This window comes from Rattus rattus, chromosome 3 (assembly GCF_011064425.1).
Source record: "Rattus rattus isolate New Zealand chromosome 3, Rrattus_CSIRO_v1, whole genome shotgun sequence".
In the NCBI taxonomy this organism is placed as follows: Eukaryota; Metazoa; Chordata; class Mammalia; order Rodentia; family Muridae; genus Rattus; species Rattus rattus.
Window position 1 is genome coordinate 29,832,226 of NC_046156.1, and position 20,645 is coordinate 29,852,870.

General features: G+C 44.8%; 1 pseudogene; it reads right to left on the minus strand.

The window, feature by feature from the left end:
* Positions 1-434: 434 nt before the first annotated feature.
* Positions 435-20,645, minus strand: part of LOC116895737 — a 43,639-nt pseudogene continuing 23,428 nt past the window's right edge.

Genomic DNA, 20,645 nt, shown 5'->3' on the forward strand with positions numbered 1-20,645 from the left:
TTAGGTGGTAGGGTGTTTTGAGAGTGAGAGTTGAGAGTTGAGGCGTTACTGCCATGATCTGATATCAGATAAAAAGCCTAGGAGGAGAATGTGGCCGCGAGAACTGTAGTGAAGTTCAGATAGAAAGGACCTCAGTTTGAAAAGCTGTGGGCCTGAAGAACAGTGAGAGTCTGGGGAAAAATGAGAATTTCCATCTCCTAGGTAGAGTTCAGAGAGACGCCAGTGGCTGGCGCAAAGCATTCTGGGAGGGAACATGGTGAAGCAGAGTGGCGGAGGTTAGAAAGCAGGGTGACAGAAATAGCACTGAGTCCTTGTATCACTGATCCCTGAGCAATAACCTTCATGCTTTCCCTCTCAATGAACTTTCCTCATCTACAGAACTGAATCCACACTGCCTTTGAAGGGTTAAGAAGAGGACAGGAGACCACTTCCTCTCAAGCTCCACGGCTGGAAGGTGGGTCCCACGCGGTGTCTACATGAGGATCGAGGAGTGTTATTTCTGCTCTGGGCCAATCTACCCAGGCCATGGCATGATGTTCGTCCGCAATGACTGCAAGGTGTTCTGATTCTGCAAATCCAAGTGTCCTAAAAACTTCGAGAAGGAGAGGAACCCACGCAAGGTCAGGTAAAGTAGCTGGAGCTCGCGGTGGACAGGTCATTTGAATTTGAAACACCGGCGGGAGCTGTGGAATCAAACTATTGATGCAATGAAGAGAGTTGAAGAGATCCAACAGAAGTACCAGGCTACATTCAGAATGAACAGGTTGAAGAAAAACCAAGAGCTCCAGAAGGTTCAGGACATCAAAGAGGTCCAGCAGAACGTCCATCTTATTCGGGCTCCGCCTGCAGGCAAAGGGAAGCAGCTGGAGGAAAAAAAATAGACATGGAGGACGCTTCCTGACCGTGTTGCCTGCAGCCAGCCCTGTGCACACCGGAGTCAAGCGGAGACTTGACTCCTAAGTCATTGATTGGTCCCATAAGGTCCCTCAGACAAGGGTGATTCAGCGTGCCTCCCCCTAAACGTTGCAGCCTGTAAAGTCTCCCCTTGTGGGTGTTAGGTCTTGGCTCAGCATTCGGCTTCACTGTGCTAGGCCAGGCAAACAGGACGGTTTATATGTGGATGAAGACGTGAACCGTGAGCATAGCACGGCTGAGCTGACCGTCTTCCAGTGTGAAATTAGACATGATGTAATATTTTCCTTGCATTGGGATCATCTGTTTATTAGGGTTATTGAAATGGAGGTCAGGTGAAGAACTGACTGTTCTCATGTCTACCTGAGTCTCTTTTGTTCTGGACGGGTATGCTTAGTAACTTCTCAGAGTTGCATAACGGCAGCGTACAATACAGTTGATTATGCTGGTCTGTCTGACCTGCCTCGGCCGTTCTAATAGGCAGCTGTGATGGTGGAGGTGGGCCGGGTTGATAAACTTGGCCTAAATGGCACCTTACTGTTTTTGCTTTGGAGGATGCTCAGCTGCCAAGTTGTGACATCTGTCCCAAAAGATTCACCTCTCCTTCCAGCCCAGCAGTGATTTAGAAGCAGAAGAATCTTGGTGCCTTTCAAAGTTTAGTGTGCGACTTTCTTTTCCTCCTCTTCCTCTTCCTCTTCCTCTTCCTCTTCCTCTTCCTCTTCCTCTTCCTCCTCCTCCTCCTCCTCCTCCTCCTTCTCTTCTTCTTCTTCTTCTTCTTTTTTAAAAAGACATCTCTTTGTGTAGCTCTGGCTGTCCTGAAACTCACCTGTAGACCAGGCTGCCTTGAACTCACAGAGATCCACCTGCCCTCGCCTCCCCAGTTCTGGGATTTAAGGCATGCACCATCATATCCAACATTTTTGATTTTCTTTTAAAACCTTAAAATAACAACCAAAAAGGAACTCTGACTTTTGGAAAGTAAAATTTATGGTCAGAATGCTATTATTTATACATAAATAAAGCACTTTCTAAAGTTAAAGAAAGAGGCCAGGAGATTGACATTGCTCTGTGTCTGACTTCTATCAAGTGCTGCCCATCGGGGTCTCAGGGTGACATGAGGGCGCACAGGTCCGAGAGATGGCTCCGTTCATGAGAGGCTTATTGTATCTTATGGACACGAGTTTGATTTCCAGTCTCACAGCCCACTTGAGACTTTCTTTAAAAGGAAAAGGGCAATTGTGCCTGAGAAATGACACCTGGGGTTGGCCTCTGGATTCTATAGGCATTAGCACACCTGTGCACATGTACTCTATGCACACATGCACACGCATACACACACAGACACACACAAACACACACACACACAGACACAGACACACACAGACACAGACACACACAGACGCACACATAAACACACAGACAAACACACAGACACACGAAGACAAACATATACATAGACACAGACAGACACAGACAAATACACACAGAGACACACATAAACACAAACAGACACACACAGAGACACACATAAACACAAACACAGACACACACAGAGACACACATAGACATAGACACACACAAACACACACATAAACACAAACACAGACACACACAGAGACACACATAGACACAAACACAGACACACACAGAGACACGCACAGACATAGACACACACAAATACACACATAAACACAGACAAACACACACAGATGCACAAAGACAAACACACACATACACACACACAGACTTAGACATAAACACAACACACACATAAACACACATAAACACACAAACAGACACATAGAGACAAACACATAGACACACACAGACACAGAGTGTTTAATGACAATAATGTCTGGAAATTATCAGGCTATATACTGCCATGCTTATATACTTTAAACAGAAAGCACCAGTCCCAACCAAGCTTCCTCCCAAAGGCAACCAAAGTCGGTTTAAACCTCGGCAGACGGCAGGAGACTCCAGGGCACTAAGGGAGTGTGCAGTTTCAAGTTAAGCACCTGGTCTTTCCTGTCTTCTAACCCACAGAGTAAAAGCCATTGAAATGGGGGTAGCTAGCTCTCCAAAGAACACAACTCAGAGGGAGAGGACCCAACTGTTTTCCTCCAATAACCTATAAATCGATATAAGTCGATTAGCACACCTGTGCACATGTACTCTATGCACACACGCACACGCATACACACACAGACACACACAAACACACACACACACTCAGACACAGACACACACAGACACAGACACACACAGACACACACATAAACACACAGACAAACACACAGACACACGAAGACAAACATATACATAGACACAGACAGACAGACACAGACAAATACACAACACATGTCTGTATTTTATCTGTATCTATTTCTATATCTGACACACACACACACACACACACACACACACTCTCTCTCTCTCTCTCTCTCTCTCTCTCCTCAGGTTTATTTAGAGACACAGGTAAGTCTAGGTACACAACGAGCCTTGAGGGAAGAGGAGAAGGAGTGTTTTGAAGAATACAAATGCCAGGTGGCAAAAATAAATAAATAAATAAATAAATAAATAAATAAATAAATAAATAAACAAACGGACTTATGTATGTGCTAGAATTAACTGCCCAAATAATCTTAGAAATTAAAACAAGTGTAATAATATTGTAGGAATAAGGGGGATGTTAGAAACACAGAGTGTACAGGAAATTAGGAAGACTGATCCCAGAGAATACCAAGGGTAAGATAATAGTACAAAAACTGAACTGGTAGATGAATTGAATAGTATATTGGGTTTTAGGCAAGAAAACATTGGTCTTTTCCATGCCGGGTAGAGGGATGGTTGCCAGAGTGTAACAGAAACTCCAGGGCCCTCTGCAGTACTTAGAGACATTTCCGAGGTGTGGGACACTGTTAGCTAACTAAAGTGGATTCCCGGGGAACCTTTGACCTTTATCTTACGGCTTAGACTTTGCTTGCTTTTAGATCCAGGATCATTTTTCTCTGGATTGCATAGACCAGAGTTACCACATTCTGAAATCTGACAGTTATGGTGTACACCCTCGTAATTCCAGTTACGCCAGTAATTGAGAGACTGAGGCAGGAGGATTGAGAGCTCAAGGCTAGCCTGGGCAACAGAGAGACCATTTTATAAAACACAAATGTGTCGTCCCCGTCATGAGGTTTTAAAATGACTTCTGCTCTGTGGTCCTTGACCTGTAAAATGCCCGCAGATCACTGTGGAATGACACCCTCTGCTGCTGAATGCAGTGTATCCTTCGCCAGCCCCTCAGCTGCCTCTGTCCTTCCCCTTTCTCCTCTTCCATTTCCGGGTTAAATCCCGTAGTCTCTTCTACAATACATAACACATGATATTGTGATCAGGGAGCACTCAGATGAGCCGAGATAATCCTTCCACCTCAAGGCCCCGTTACACCTGTGAGGACTTTCCTTTTGCCACTAATAATCGTATTATTTTAATTAATAAAATAATTAAATAATATTACTAATAAATTGATATGTACAGGCTTGAGGAATTAGGACCTGGTGTCTTTGCCCCATTTCAGTACTTTACTTAATGTTTGTAGAAATTTCAGATTTTGTACGACTCAAGACACAGGGTACTTCTTCGATTTTTTTTTCTTTTTATTAGAGAGTATGAATCAGTCCGTTTAGGGGAGGCATAGTGTGTTGCTGAGTTCTTTGGTCAACTTGGCACAAGCTAGGTGTGTGTCTGGGGAGAGCACGTTCAACTGAGAGAATGCTTCCATAAGACTGGCCTGCAGGCAACTTTTGACATTTTCTAGAATTTGATGATTGATGTGGGGAGGGGGGCGGGGTCTAGCTCCCTGTAGGAGGGGCCACCCTTGGGTAGGAGGTCCTAGGTTGTTTGAAAAAGTAAGCATGACTGAGCCCCGAGAGCAAGCCAGTGAGCAGCCCTCCTCCATGGTCTCTCCTTGAGTTCTTGCTCCCAGGTTCCTGCCTTGAGTGTTCGCCCAGTTTCTGCTGATGGACTGCAACCTGGAAGGAAATAAATCATCCCTTCCGGGTCCCGCTGTTTATGAGAGCCACAGAAAGCAGAGTTTCGTCATCTTTATATTTAGGTTCAAACGAGCTTTTCACCGGCCAGACTCCTTTCTTTCTTTCCCCGCAATACCAAAGAGTTGGAAATTTGGCAATGCTTAGTCATAGTTCACGAATGAATGGAAGCTGTGCTTAATCATTTCATTGATATTCACAGTTGCCAGGCAACGCGAGTTGCATCCCTCTGGCTTTCAATCGAACAGATTTGCTAAAAATAATTTCCCAAGGGACACCACCTTTCCCCATGTTTCTCTGGCACCGAGTGATTTTAGAAGGTTCAAGTGGTCTACTGTATTTGTAAAAGGTACGCCAGGATGCAGCATCTGCAGTGGACATGGGGACGAATGCCCTGTGTTGATGCTGGCTCCTTGCTGACTTGGTGCCCTTATAGAAAGGTGAGGGTAGAAAGTGGGGAATGGGACTGACCACCGTCCTGTGCATCTTGGATCTGGTTATGATATAGTCGCCATCTATTAGATGTAGCCCGATGTGTTTTAGAGGAGGAAGTGGCCGTCCCTTTGGCTCTCTTCTCACAAGGTTTTCTGCATCTGTTTTCTATACACTGCTTTCCTTTCTGGGTGTCAAAATACAGATGTGGCAGAGGCAGTGATTAGCTGCCACCATCTGTAGACTGGAGCCCGGCCATAGTAAGGTAAGATCTGACCCAATCCTTCCAGTAGTGACCTCAGAGACAGCTCCCTCAGCAATAACGTTCCAGGGGCCAACACTCCTAAACATGTGGTCTGGAGAACTCTGTTATCAGCCATACCAAAACTTGTGTCAACCCCCCATTTCCTGTGTTTGGTTTCTCTTCTGCAAGCAACACCCGAGTGATTCCGATGAGGATTAAGCTGGACACTGACAAGAAATGAAGAGATGGGGAGGTGGGCGGAGCTCAGGACTCCCGCGTCAAAGGCTTCTGGTCGTAGTTCCTGACTTTTATGGGAGATTCATTTTATGCCGTCTTTCCCATTTTTTTTATCGGATAAAAAGTTTAAATTTAAGTGTAAAATATAAGAATGTGACTCATGTTTGAAAGGTAAACCAAGGCACAGTGCAACTCTGGGTACTTTCTCTGAGCAAACAACGATTAATGAATCGTGAATCTCCAGAAGTTGAGTTCCAGGAGGAGGCTCTGGTAGAATAGATACATTGGGCTGGGCTACAGCATTGAAAACCCGGGTGTATAAATTTGTTAGTTAATTCCAATAGATTGAGCTTGAGTTCCTTTCTCCTTTCTTCCTTTTTTTCCCCCCTTGTGTTTTGGAAATAGGATTGTTTTCTGGCCTCAGACTTGTCACCCTTCTGCCCCATCCTCAAGAGTTACTGGGATTATAGGGCGCTATCACTTTTCGTGTCTCCCTCTGCTTTTAAATTAAATTGTACGTGTATGGGTGCTTTGCCTGCATGCATGCTTGTGTACCTTGTAGGTACATGCTTGGTGGCCTTGTGTGTACCTTGTAGGTACATGGTCGGTGGCCTTGGAAGCTAGGAGAGAGTTTCCGATTCCCTACCACTGAAGTTACAGAGTTGTGAGTCACTGTGTGGGCACTTGGAATGCAGTTTAAGCAGTGTGGTTCAGCACACTTAATCTCTTAATCTGAGTTTAAGGAGTAAGAGAAGTAGTATTTGAAATAGCAATTGCTGTCCTAATGATATGAATTCACTGGTAATAATCTTACAATTTCCTGATTGTTCTAGGATCCAGCAGACTAGTGTGCTATGTATTAAAAATATATTCCATAGAAAACTAGTTATGGTGGCATACACCTTTAATCCCAGCCCTTGGGAGGCAGAGGTAGGTGGCTCTCTGTGAGTTTAAGGCCAACCTGTTTTACTTGATCTCCAGGCCAGTTAGAGCTATATAATGAGATTTTTATCCATAGGTAAGGTTCCAATTGCCCTCAACTGCCTTTGGCTTTGGACCAAGAGACTTTAGAATGTATAGGAAGCCTCGTATATCACACATGTCATGATGAAAGCTACTTGAAGTATCACTATTAGTAATCAATTTCTTTATGAGAAACTGCCCTTCCTGTGTTACACTAGAATATGAAGCCAGATGGAGTGGGTGGATAACCTTAGCCAGATTTTTCAGATGCTAGTAACTCAGTTTAGGAAAGACTAGACGTGGACCTTGTAACTAATATGGAATTGTATCTAGTTAAATCTACAACCGAATGTTCAACTAGATACAATTCCATATTAGTAACCATGAAAAGAAGGCAGGAGAACATCGTAAGCATTAGCATGATCTAAAACTGAAGCTTCAACCCAAATGGCAGGGGTCTAAAGCACCTGGCAGATGTAATATGGAAGACAGGTATTCTAGAATTATGTCAGACAGTTTGAGCCAACAGATGCAAACCTTCTCAATGCTCTTTCCTGTAGGCATGCAAGCTTGACACTTTACAGTGTTCCATTCTGAACTCAGCTTTCAATTCTTTTAAATACAACGCACTTAGTAGCGTCTATGGAGAGACAGAGGTAAAGGGGTGTGGTAGTGGCTATTAAATTCCAGCAAAGTGGTTGTTTCTCATCCGTTGTCTTTACTATGCTCTGTGACAGAGTTTAAAGGTACAAAGCCAGGTAGATTCCTGGGAAGACTCTGTCATGTGTCCTGCCCAGGTGGCTCTTGGGAAGCCTTGGAGGAACCTACCAGGACATTTGTTCAACTCTAGGGGACTGACTCTTCTGGAAATACAAGAGCCGAGACATGTCTGAGAAGGGACAAACCTGTGGCAGGAACCGTTTTGATGTAGGTGCCTGAGTAGAAAACAAAAAGAAACAGAATAAAACTGTGGGCTTCAATGATTTTTTTTTTTTTTGAGTTGCAGAGCAAACTGGATCTACTGCCCTCTGCTACTCATTTCTATTGTTTCTTGGGGAAACAAGGAAATCATAAGGACTGAAGGAAACATCTTAGGTTCTTGTACTGTGGGCTGTTGTTTAAACAAACAAATACAACATTGTTGCGTTTGGTTTAGAGTAGTGGGATCCTGCGTTTGACAGAGACTGAGTGAAGGAGCAGGGTAGTTAATGCTTCTGTGCAGTGGTGAGGCTTCTCCATTTTAAGTTACGTAGTGCAATCCTTGCTCCAGGTACGGTGCAAAAAAATTAAAGATGATAAGAGTAATTAATACACACATCTTCATCAGACCCATCGAAAATCAATGTGGAGAGCTCTATCAGACTCATTGGAAATTAACGCAGAGGTAGTTTAAAAAGTCCACAGAACATTTGTTTGTTTGTATGGGTGGTTGGTTTTGGTCTTTCAAGATTAGAATTAGAATTCTATTAGAATCCACAAATTAGAATCACCTAAATAGGAAGCCTCACCTTAGTCAGGGTCCTGATTGCCTTGACTGATGTGAGATTATGGGCAGTGCCTTCTGGGATCACCGGATGACGGGGTGAGGTGGGGGTGGGTGGGGCACAGAGCACTGTCGACAAGTTAACTTCTCCTGATGTTGCTCCCCATTCCCTCCTTCACTGGTATCAGAAACAGCACCTCCAAGCTATTGTCGTGGACCTGGGGCCAGCTCTCCAGGAACCTTCTAGGCTTTGGGTGCTAGACTGGGACCTAACTGAAGCACAGGGGTTTCTCTGTGTAATAGCCTTGGCTGTCCTGAAATTCACTTTGTGGACCAGACTGGCCTGGAACTCACATAGATCCAATTGCCTCTGCCTCCCAAATGCGAGTATTAAAGGCGTGTGCCACCATACTTGATTTGGAACTTGAAACATTTAAATAGTTCAGAAGAAGACAGGAGACATGAAATAGAAAACAGGCAAAAATAATACTATGGCCTAACTAAATCTACCCACCTTGGTAACTTGACTAAAAGCAGAAACCCAGCATAGTGTTACACATCTATAATCACAGCATTAAAGCAGGGGAGGGTGGGGGCTAGGGGCAGGGGGCAGGGGGGCAGGGGGGCAGGGGCAGGGGCAGGGGCAGGGGGGCAGGGGGCAGGGGCAGGGGCAGGGGCAGGGCAGGGGCAGGGCAGGGGCAGGGGGCAGGCAGGGCAGGGCAGGGAAGAGTCCTTAAATTTCAGCTTCCTTGGCCTCTAGACTCAGTTTTAGGCCAAACAGCTACAGAGTAAGACCCTGGCTCAAAACTAAAAGGGTAAAAGAAAGTATGGTGGTTTGAATGAGAATAGGTCCCGTAGACTTCTGTTTGAATGCTTGGCCCATGGGCAGTATTAGGTGGTGTGGTCTTGTTGGAGTAGGCATGACCTTGTTGGAGGAAATGTATCACTGTGAGGACAGGCTTGGAGGTGTCATATGTACTGAAGCCAGGCCAATAGCTTCACATACAATCTTCTGCTGCCTGTGGGTCAAGATGTAGAACTCTCAGCTCCTTCTCCAGCCCCCTGTCTGCCTGCCTGCCGCCATGTTTCCTGCCATGATGATAATGGACTAAATCTCTGGACTGCAAGCCAGCCTCAGTTAAACATTTTCCTTTCTAAGAGTTGCTATGGTCATGGTATCTCTTCACAGCAATGAAACCCTAATGCAAACAGAAAGCAAGCAGGAAGTATCAGAGTGAACTAAAAAGCAAAACTATACTGAATTCTGGCTTCCTGAAGAGAGACTTGACTAGGATGGAGACTACTGGTTGGTTGGATGGGCGGATAGACTGATGGATGGACAGATGGATGAGAGGGAAGAGAGCATAGCATAAAACTGAAACCAAGTTAAAGTGGAAACTTTATGAAACTGTAGACTGTGAGGGGAGGGCTGTTTCATATTTATAAAGGAAATTCCTATCTCTTCAGTGGTAGACACCCTTTGCCACCATGGACTGCAAACATCCTTCCTTGCCAGGTCATCCTAAGTCTCGTTAGGCTGACGTTAGAGTTCCTTGGTTATCTCAAAAACAAACTCAGAAGCTGGGATCCAAGCCAGGCCTGATGGCCCATACCTGTAAGCCCACCGCTAGGAGAGCAGAGGTGTGAGGATTGCTGCACGCTCAAGGCCCAGCCGGTGCGCAAAGAGTTCCAAACCAGCTAGGGTTAAGTAGTGAGATCCCGTCTCAAAACAAAACAAAAAATTACAAGTGCATAGAGAAAAACGGAAATTTGAAAGCCGTTGAAAATAAACAAGCTATTCACGTTTAGGGCTTAAGTAGATGATATTTTTGGTCTAAATGCGTTTGTTTTGTTAAGACATACTATCCAAGAACAGACCGTTGTATGTGTTGCTTTGAAGGATTTCTGCATGTGGAAAGCTGACATCATCTAAAATGTGTACTAGTTAGTGTTTTTGTCACCACGTGTAAACAAAGCATGTATTCAACAAAATTCAGTGTTCGGAAGTTCTGGGGTCCATTTCTGCTTGCATTTCTGCACTGAAGTTAATTGCTCAGTACAACGACTTTCTATATGATTGAAAAACGACGATCCTTAGCCACTCACCTGGTACTTTTTGACTTTGGCAGAATTCCAGCCAGAAACTGTATACTCTAAAAGTGTTGTTTTTTATAATAACAGGAAGGCAGGAATAAATAACTTTTAGCCCACGGCTGCTGTTACCTATGGATTGTCTTTGATAACAAGGGTGACATCATGTAACTAACCTTTTCATAATTTAAACATTCTGGGTCAATTTATCCTTACCATCATCACCACCACTGTCATCATCGTTATCATCATCTCCACCACTGTTGGGGTTTAGGAGTCACCCCACAAACCACACGGACACCAATCTCAGTCAGATAGGGTTCATTGAATGCACCCCCTAATACTGATCAATGATGGCTGTAGCTCAGAATCTGGGGCTGAACCATGAGGATGAACATCTTTCACTGTCACCTCATAAAGGCTAAAACTGAAAACAATGAACTCATACGCAGGTGTAAGACGTGCTTCCCAGTGGTCAGCTCTGACTCAAGCTATTTGGGCTAGCTAGACAGAACAGGTTCTAACTGGTTTTTATTCTGATTGGTCCTACTCGGAGGACTTGCAGTTGTAGAATTTCGTAAGATGAACAAACCTCGGAACACATGGAACGTAACAGGGTGTGTGGTCAGCATGACCCTCCTCTGTGTTAAGTCATTTTTCTGCGTTGGTGACTGGCAGACATATTACAGTAACAAAATGAAATAGGTGGCAGGCATGGAACAAAATGGCGACAGCTACACTGGGGTGGGTGGGCCTCAACAACCATCATTACAATTAATGCTGCTGTTGTCACTCATACTTGTGATAGGGTCTGTGTGTAGCCCAGACTGTGAGTTTAAACCTACAGACTTTCTGCCTCAGCCTTCCAAATTCTGGGGCTATTGGTGTCTGATGTTATTATGGTTGGTTTTAATGTCACCTTGCCACAAATTAGAATCACCTAAATAGGAAGCCTCACCTTAGTCAGGGTCCTGATTGCCTTGACTGATGTGAGATTATGGGCAGTGCCTTCTGGGATCACCGGATGACGGGGTGAGGTGGGGGTGGGTGGGGCACAGAGCACTGTCGACAAGTTAACTTCTCCTGATGTTGCTCCCCATTCCCTCCTTCACTGGTATCAGAAACAGCACCTCCAAGCTATTGTCGTGGACCTGGGGCCAGCTCTCCAGGAACCTTCTAGGCTTTGGGTGCTAGACTGGGACCTAACTGAAGCAGCAACCTTGTGGGCTGGGCAACTAACTCCCTACTGAGAGACACTGTGGTGGGGGCTCTGCCAACTCTCAAGGCTCGTTCCCTTCGGCTCTGTTCCTTAGGGAACCCTGACTAATCCAGACACTATGTACCAAAAGCATTAACTGGTAACCACTCAGGTTCGAAGTCATTTCATGCCCCTCCAACCACCCCTGCCTTTCCTTCTTTTTTTTCAAGCAATCTTTCTCGCCTACATGTACATGTCTGCTGCCCAAGGAAGTCAAAAGAGGGTGTTGGATCTCCCGGAGCTGGAGTTACAGACAGTGGTGAGTCTCCAAGTGGATGCTGGCATTTGAATCTGGGTCCTCTGTAAAAGCCACAAATGTTCTTAGCCGCTGAGCCATCTCTCCAGCCTCTTGATTATTTTCTCTACGGTCATTTTATCCTTTTACCGTGGATAGCATTCAGGTTTCCAGGCGCGACTCTGTGTGTTCTTGTATAATAGGAACCTTTCCTAGATGCTTGATGAGAAACGTGCCAAAGTGCACCGAACAGCCTTGACATCTTGTCCCTTGGCTCCGACGGTTTTCATTGGCTGGAGGGACTGGGGTAGGAGCGGACAGCTGGCTCTTTTAGTGCACAGATTCTACAAGGGTGAGAACGGTATTTCAGATACAACAGGTAAGGGCACCTGGGACTGACGTCGATTATGGAGTCTGATGGATGGGAAGGACTGAGCTTCGGAAGCCTTGGGGACAAATGAGTATGTGCGGTAGCTGGCACACTTGTATACTGGTAGGGGGGTGTCTACAGCATAGGTGAGAGGTGTATAACATATGGCTGGACAGTGTCCTGTGATGGAGAAAGCATGACTGTCATTTCGGATGTCTGGTTCTCCCGCCTTTGAATAAGTGCTGGGGTCTCTGGCCTTTCCTAATGGGTGTCATAAGGGCTGAGGGAGGGAGGGCATGTGATATTGGAGACTTGGAGTCATGGGCGTTCCTCTTCTCAGAGGAAAGTAAGATGTCCTGCTTGAGGATACTGGGGTGGCCTCCAGAGCACGTCTCAAGTTAAGGCTTCTAGGTAGCCTGCTCATAGGGCTTATGGGGTACCCTGCTCTAAGCCTGTGAACTAGCCATTCTAGAAGCAAACCTTCTACCTCAGTCCCCTGCATCACACTTTGGACGATGGCAAAAGATCCTACTGCAATCACATGACATATTCTGAGCCAGAGCCAGCGACACCTACCTAGGGCTCTTCTACATTCTCAGCGGGGCACAGTGCCACCTGCCTGCCACCCACTCTGGAGGCTGTTAGGAGAACTACAAGTTCCAAGGCATCCTGGGCTACACAACCAACCTGGGCTTCACAGTAAGACCCTACCTCAGAAAACAGAGAACAAAAACCTCCCATCCACACACCTTGAAGATAATACATATTTGCCATTTTACACCCCTTTCCTGGGGAAGCATTTGATGGACAGCAACAGGAATACAGTGGCTCAAGGTGATGTTCCTGGTAGCTGTGGTTACACAAACATTGATATACAAAATCAAACTGTGGCATCGCGACATCAGACAATAGACTGTAGCTCTTGAGAGTCTGTAGGGGTTCAGCTGGTCTGGACTGCCTTCCATAAGTGGGATCTTTCTGTGGTGAGGTAGGAGCCTGCCTGTGTCACTTTCAGTTTCACCATTGTCTATTCAGCAGCCACTTCCAGATGTGTCTTACCTGGGTGGCCAGAAGTAAGTGCTTATTTTCATATCTTTGGCTATGCCTAACCACTAACATTCCGTTGGCAGAATCGAGGCCCTGGTGTTAACAATAAGGTAACGGAACAGTAGCTGCTGTTAATGCCATGTATTGAATGGGAGGCGGGGAGGGCAAGAGTGATGTTTGGAAGTTGGGAATGGTTTGGAGCTCTTACAGCCAGATAGTAGTGCAAAGTCTGACTTGCTGACCCTCTGCTGATAAAATCGTGCACGGTCATCCTTTCAACCTAGGCTGCTGGAAGCCAGATTGCAAAACAACTTCTCTTCACTGCTTAGATGAGGATGAAAACCACAAGAGACACAATGCCTCCGAAGACATGCTAATCCCAATGAAATAGAAATTAAAATGACCACGAGGACCCTGGGCTCATCACTGTGAGAGGCCCAGAGCCCGAGGAGTGGGAGGCATCATGAGCTACTCACTTGTAAAAGGCATCAAAGGCAGGTGTCCATTTTGACTTACATTTGACTGTTCTGGAACGTTTGTTTTCCATCAACAAAGTTGGCATTTCATGTTTGGAAATCCTTATTTTAAACACTAAACTCTGCCGGTGAGATTGCTAGGTGGGTAAAAGAACCTACTACCAAGCTTGGTGACATGGATTTGATCCCTGGGACCCACATGAGGGAAAGAGAGAGCTGATTCTGTAAGGTTGGACTCTTATTCTGCAACAACACAAAAAATGTTTAAAAAAATCTTTCTTAAAAAAAAACCTCTCAGCAACTGTAAAAACGCATAACCCTCTATTCAGATATGGACTAAACCAGGCCCAGGGATTTGTAATATGGGTGGAGACAAGTTTACAGTCCAGAAATCCTGGGAAGGTGATGTACTAAAGTTACCCTTCAACTCATTGATCGGGGAGTTAAGCAAACTCTTGCAGGTCAGTGCAGGTCATGTGCTAGTGGTTCAAACCTGCGGTGGGGGGATGCGGTATAACTTTAAAAAATGACAGAGAGAGACAGAGAGAGGAGGGAGAGAGAGAGAGAGAGGAGGGAGAGGAGATGGAAGACAGAGAAAGAGAGAGGGAAGAAATAGAGAAGCAGGGGTTGGGGGAGAGAAAGAGAGCTAGCTGCTCTGGCTTTAGTCCTAAGCTTACTAGTTTTATTTCAACAATGTTCTTTCTACCTAATTTTTCTAATATGTAAATTGAAAAAAGAGATTATGTCTAATATTGGTGTGTGTGCATGTGTGCATGTGCCTGTGCCTGTGCTGTGCGTGTGTGTGCGTGCATGCATGTGTCTGTGTATGTGTGTGTGTATGTGTGTATATGTGTGTGTGTATGTATGTGCATATGTGTGTGTGCATGTGTGTATGTGTGTGCATGTGTATGTGTGTGTATGTATGTGTGTGTATGTGTGTGTATGTGTGTGTGTTTGTGTGTGTATATGTGTTTTTGTGTGTGTGTGTGTGTGCGTGTGTGTGTGTGTGTGTGTGTGTGTAAGATAGGTTATACCCGGACAGTGAATTCACTGGTGTTCTTCACAGACATGAACACTCATCTTTGCTTTCTCCTGGGTATTTGGGAGATTGGTTCTCTTGGACCTGGAATAGGCAATGTTTCTTCTACTGTTTTTAGACTTAGGAGTTTACATTAGGCTCTTTACTCGTTACCTGATAACAGTAAAAGATAACAATTCACTTGAAGTTGGGGGTGTGTATGGTCTCCTTATATTATCCCCAAATCTCATTTAAAAACCTTGATCTCTTTATACTCTTAAGAAATTCTTTCTGTATCTAAGTGAGGTAAGTGTATTTGAAGAAGGGGCAAATTTTGCCTAATGAGCCCTTTCTAAGACGTGCTGTTTCTTCTAAGGATTTCGTATGTGGAGAGATGCCTCGTTGGATAAGAGTATTTGGAATGAAAGCAAGACAACCTTCAAGCTCCCAGCATCTGTGTAAAGGCTTGGTATGGCTGCACGTGCCTGTGAACACAGCATGGTTGAGGGGACGGAGTTAGCCAGAGCCAAGCCAACTCCATGACAGGCTGCAAACTGGCAGTTTGGGAGACTAGGCCTGAGTTTCTTTTTCCCAGAAATGAGAACCTGGATCCAGGAAGCTGTGGTCAGCCAAGCCATATGCAGCCAAACGGAGAGGACACCTTGTCATCTGGCCTGAAGTAAGAATAGGTAGTTAGAATGAGTGAGCGATCCCACCCCCACCCCCATCCCCAGGAGGTCTCTGGAGCCCAACCAATTGTAGAATCAGTCAGATCCCTAGAGATAGAGATAACCAATCAAAGTAAAAGGGCGCAAGCCTGCTCCTGGCTCCTGGAATTCTCCTGACAATAAAAGCTGGGCCTGAAAGCCCACTAGGGGTCTCCATTCCCAAATGGGGAGACCCCTGCATGCAGGAAATTCAGCTGAATAAACACTCCTTGCTTTTGCATACTATGTGAGTCTGGGGTGTCATTCTTCAGCAATTCTTGGACCCTAGCACTGTGGAGCAGAGACAGATTCTAAGCGCTTGCTGCTAAGTTTTGAGTTCAATGAGAGACACTATATAAAGACTACAGTGGAGAGACTTAGAGGAAGACGTTTGGTGTCAGCCTCTGGGCCTTGGCATGTAGGATCCTGGGTGTAGGCACCTGTACATACATGTGCACACAACAGACACACATAAAATAGATATTTCACGTGAAAACTTTCCCAGTGATCTGTAAGCAGTACTGCATGCAAATGTTAATGTTACTTTATGGTCTGAAATTCTGTGAATTTCCTCCCTCAGCCACCCACCTCCAATTGAGATTCCCAATGTTCTAGGCTGTGGCGGTATTATTTTATGTTTTAAATGACAATGCTTAAATGAAAAGACGCAACAGGGAGTAGGATGGTAATATCAGCATGAGACCAGAAATGTTCATTATGCTATTTAGAAGATATTTTTTTAATTTATTTATTGAGTGTACTGGCTGGTTTTGTGTGTCAACTTGACCCAAGCTGGAGTTATCACAGAGAAAGGAGTCTCAATTAAGGAAATGCCTCCATGTGACCCAGCTGTAAGGCATTTTCTCAATTAGAGATCAAGGAGGGAGGACCCAGCCCATTGTGGGTGGTGCCATCCCTGGGCTGGTAGTCTTGGGTTCCATAAGAAAGCAAGCTGAGCAAGACAGGGGAAGCAATCCAGTAAGTATCATCCCTCCATGGCCTCTGCATCAGCTCCTGCTTCCTGACCTGCTTGAGTTCCAGTCCTGACTTCCTTTGGTGATGAACAGCATTGTGGAAGTGTAAGCTGAATAAACCCTTTCCTCCTTAACTTGCCTCTTGGTCATGATCTTTGTGCAGGAATAGAAACCCCGACTAAGACATTGAGAGTCTCTTGCAGTACTGACTGGCCTGGTACTTACCATATAGTCCAAGTTGCCTTTGAACTTTTGAGCAATTCTCTTACTTCAGTCTCCCAAGCACTGGGATTTATAGATATGTACCTGGCTCCATTATGCTATTTAAAAGTCTTAGGTTCTAAAGTGTATGGCTAAGGTCACTACTGAAGTCATCCCACAGATTTCTGCTGTAACTGAACAAGCTCCTCTTAGCTGGACACTTGAGTTTAAAGAAGTGAGCTTTGTCATGGGGAGAGCTGGAGGTTGTCTTGTGGAGATTAAAAGAGGTCACTATTTTGCAAACACTCTGTGAAAGGTATCTAGAATTGCTTGTCATGGCAAATCGGTCTCTAGGCTGGCTTAATTTCCATGTCTAAAGGTCATTTGTTCCATGTGTGTTACTTGAGGGCTGAAGATTCGATGTTCCTTTGGGTTTCATGGGTAAATACAGAGGGCTTAGTTTTATGAGGTGATGTGAAATAGCAGGTGAGTGTGCTCATGGTTTCCTCCAGGGAGTTAGCCGTGAGAGTTCCCAGCCCTGATTTGTCCTATATACACTTGGAGGGAATGTTTTTTTCGGGTGGCGAAGGCACCATGTGGATCAAGACTATCATAGTGGTTCAAGATGTGCTATCATTGTGATTTAAGTGTGCTCTGAAATTTAAAAACAAATTAACACAGAGTATCTCTACTGTCCACTCAGCAGGACTGAAGGCATTGTCCTCAGAAAGCTTCTGGGTGTCAAATTCAGGCCTTGCTTCTGGGCTGATAGCAGAATAAGACACTGATTTATGAGTACATCGCAATGTCACTAGGAGTCATTTTATTACCATATATATATATATATATATACATATGTATACATATATGTATATGTATATATATATTTCTTTTTTAGACCAGTACTATCTGGCTTTATCCTAGGTCTCTGGGAAATCTAGTCTCAGGTTCTTGGTCACCAAAACAGTGTCTGGTATGTGTTCCGTCTCTTAGAGGGGGCCTTAAGTCAAATCAGCTAATCCTTGGTCGGTCGCTTGCATAAGCGTTGTGCCAACATTGCAGTGACATATCTTGCAGGTCGTGTACCACTGTAGATAAAGGGTTTGTGGATGGCTCCATGTTTACATTTCTCTTTGACAGCACACAAACCGAGTATGTTCCTATACCAAAGTCACTGGAACACAGGCATGAAGTCTCTATTTAGGTACAGATTCAACGTCTCAGTTTTTAATGAGTTGTCTAGAATAAAAACTTAGCCACTGTGGTAAATGTTAACAAGCGAACCATTACTTATACCAGCAGCAAGGGGAAGAACCAGTTTTCTCCAGCGGAGTGACACTGTGTGGAATAGCCCTCATGTTCAGGAATAATTCACCAACACATAATTGGACTCCACAGTGTGTGTGTGTGTGTGTGTGTGTGTGTGTGTGTGTGTGTGTGTGTGAGTGTGTGTGTGTGTGTGTGTGTCTTGGTCATCCAAACAGTGTCCGTATTGGGTCCATCTCTTGGATGGGGACTGAAGTGCGTGTGATATTTTTTCTTTTTCTTTTTGGATGTGGTTTTATTTTCTTGGTTTTGGCAGGAGACCAGGTTTGCTATTGTATTGGGTTTTTGTTTCTTTTTTCTTTTTTGAGAAATAACCTAAAGTTGGCTGGGTAGGGAGGGGGAGAAGATGTGGAGGGGCTTGGAGGACGGGAAGAATATGATCGAAATATATTTGGATTTGAAAATTGTTTTAAATAGTAAAAATACAATAATAAAAATGCAAAGCATAAACAACACTTATTATTATAAGACACTCGGATCATGAGAAGCAATTTATATAAAAAGCATTCTGGGAGATATAGAGGTGCATGCTTAATGCCAGAAGCAGTCTGGCCCCGTTTGCATAGCAACAATGTTCCAGACCAGACAGGACTACACTTGGGACCTTGTCTCTAAAACACAAAAGAGGATGGATCTTCACTTACCCCTGACGCTACTTCAGTGGATTGTCCTCTAGGAGGAGAGGGAGCAGAGACCCAGCAGGGCTGAAATCCAATCTGCATGGTGTTTTTTTTATTATTATTATTATTATTAACTTGAGTATTTCTTATATACATTTCGAGTGTTATTCCCTTTCCGGTTTCGGCAAACATCCCCCTCCCCTCCCCTTCCTTATGGGTGTTCCCCTCCCAACCCCTCCCCCATTGCCGCCCTCTCCCAACAGTCTAGTTCACTGGGGTTCAGTCTTAGCAAGACCCAGGGCTTCCCCTTCCACTGGTGCTCTTACTAGGATATTCATTGCTACTGCATTGTGTTTTACTTTACTTTATTTCACTTTATTAAAAATATAGTTTTGGAGCCAGGTGTGGTGGTGTATACGTTTAATTCCAGCACTCAGGAGGCAGAGGCAAGAAGATCTCTGTGAGTTCAAGGCCAATCTTGTCTACAGAATGAGTTCCAGGACAGCCAGGACTACAGGGGAAAATGTCATCTCAAAAAAACAAACCAAACCAACCAATCAATCAACCAAACAAAATAATCTTGCTTTGGAGCTGGAGAGATGTCTCAGTGTAGTTAAGAGCACTGACTGCTCTTCCAGAAGACCAAAGTTCAATTCCCAGCATCCACATGGCACAACCGTCTATAACTCTAGTTCCAGGGGGATCTGACACACACATATGTTCAGGTAAAACACCAATGCATTTTAAAAAAAAAGGGGTTGGGATTTAGCTCAGTGGTAGAGCGCTTGCCAGGAAGTTTAAGGTCCTGGGTTCGGGTCCCCAGCTCAAAAAAAAAAAGAACAAAAAAAAAAAAAGCCATAGCTTTGGTATGGAGAGTGGAACGTAGGGCCTTCTACGTGCTACATGGTCTTCTTTTGTAGCTTTGAACTCTCAACCCTCCTGTCTGAGCCTCTTGAGTACTAGGACTTGAGGTGTGAACCCCCATAGCCACCTGGCCTCTATCCCCTCAGCAGTCCATGCTTGAAGACAGATGGCTGGCCTTAGTTTGCCTAGAAATGTACTCGATCCCTTAGCTAGCGGTTCCCAACCCCGAGCTTTTGAGGAGAAAACAGTGTGGTTCTTAAGTGTTGTCTTGCCGTTGGAATCTAGGAGTGACGTCATCCCACCTGATCCACAGGTGCACACAAGGAGCTGTCCCGAAGTTCATTCTTATCTGCCCAGACCTTTCCATTGTTGACTACACTGTGTGTCTTTAGGAGGTTTGCAGGGGAAAACTTTCCATGTTCTTCCTGTTGTGGGGTATGGTGAAGCCTATGCTGTTGTGTCCTGTGTCATCTGCTCAGGTAACCAACCTCATAGTCATCTTTCCCCAGAGGTCTCCGTTCTTTCTATCCATGTTCTGCTCAGGCAGTAAGGTTTCTGAAGATTTTTCCCTTAAAGACCACTGGGCTGCCTGAGGGGTTGCAAGTCCTTCCAGGTCAGGGGACATGGTTTCCCTTTCAGGATCCGTTAGATTCCTCTCAGGCTCCATAGCCCTGGGTCTTTCTCAGGACTCCTCCCTAGGTTGGAAGTGTGCTGGTGTAAGCTGAGACAGTTTGGCTTTCCTCAGTGGTGTCTCCAGTTTTATTTGTCACCACTCTGTTGGTTTTCCAATGTCCCACATGTCAAAATGTTAAATCCAGGAATGAGCTCATCTAAATTTTTCTGTCTCCTGATCTATCCTTCATCCTAGTCAGAGAGCAGAGAACAATCGATCCAGTTTTCTGATTAGCTGTGGTACTTGTGTCAAGAGAAAAAGCGGGGAGATAGGGCAGTGTCTCAGTATTTGACAAGATCTGTCATTTTGTTCTCATTGTTAGTCTTAAGGGATGCCCTCAAAGGAATTATTTTTTCAATTTGAACTAATGTAGGACCACTACTAGAAAGAAAGTAATTTGGCACATTCCTGGGGATAAATCCATGCAGTGGTCACTGTGCTGCCTTCGTGGAATTGAGTCAGAGATGA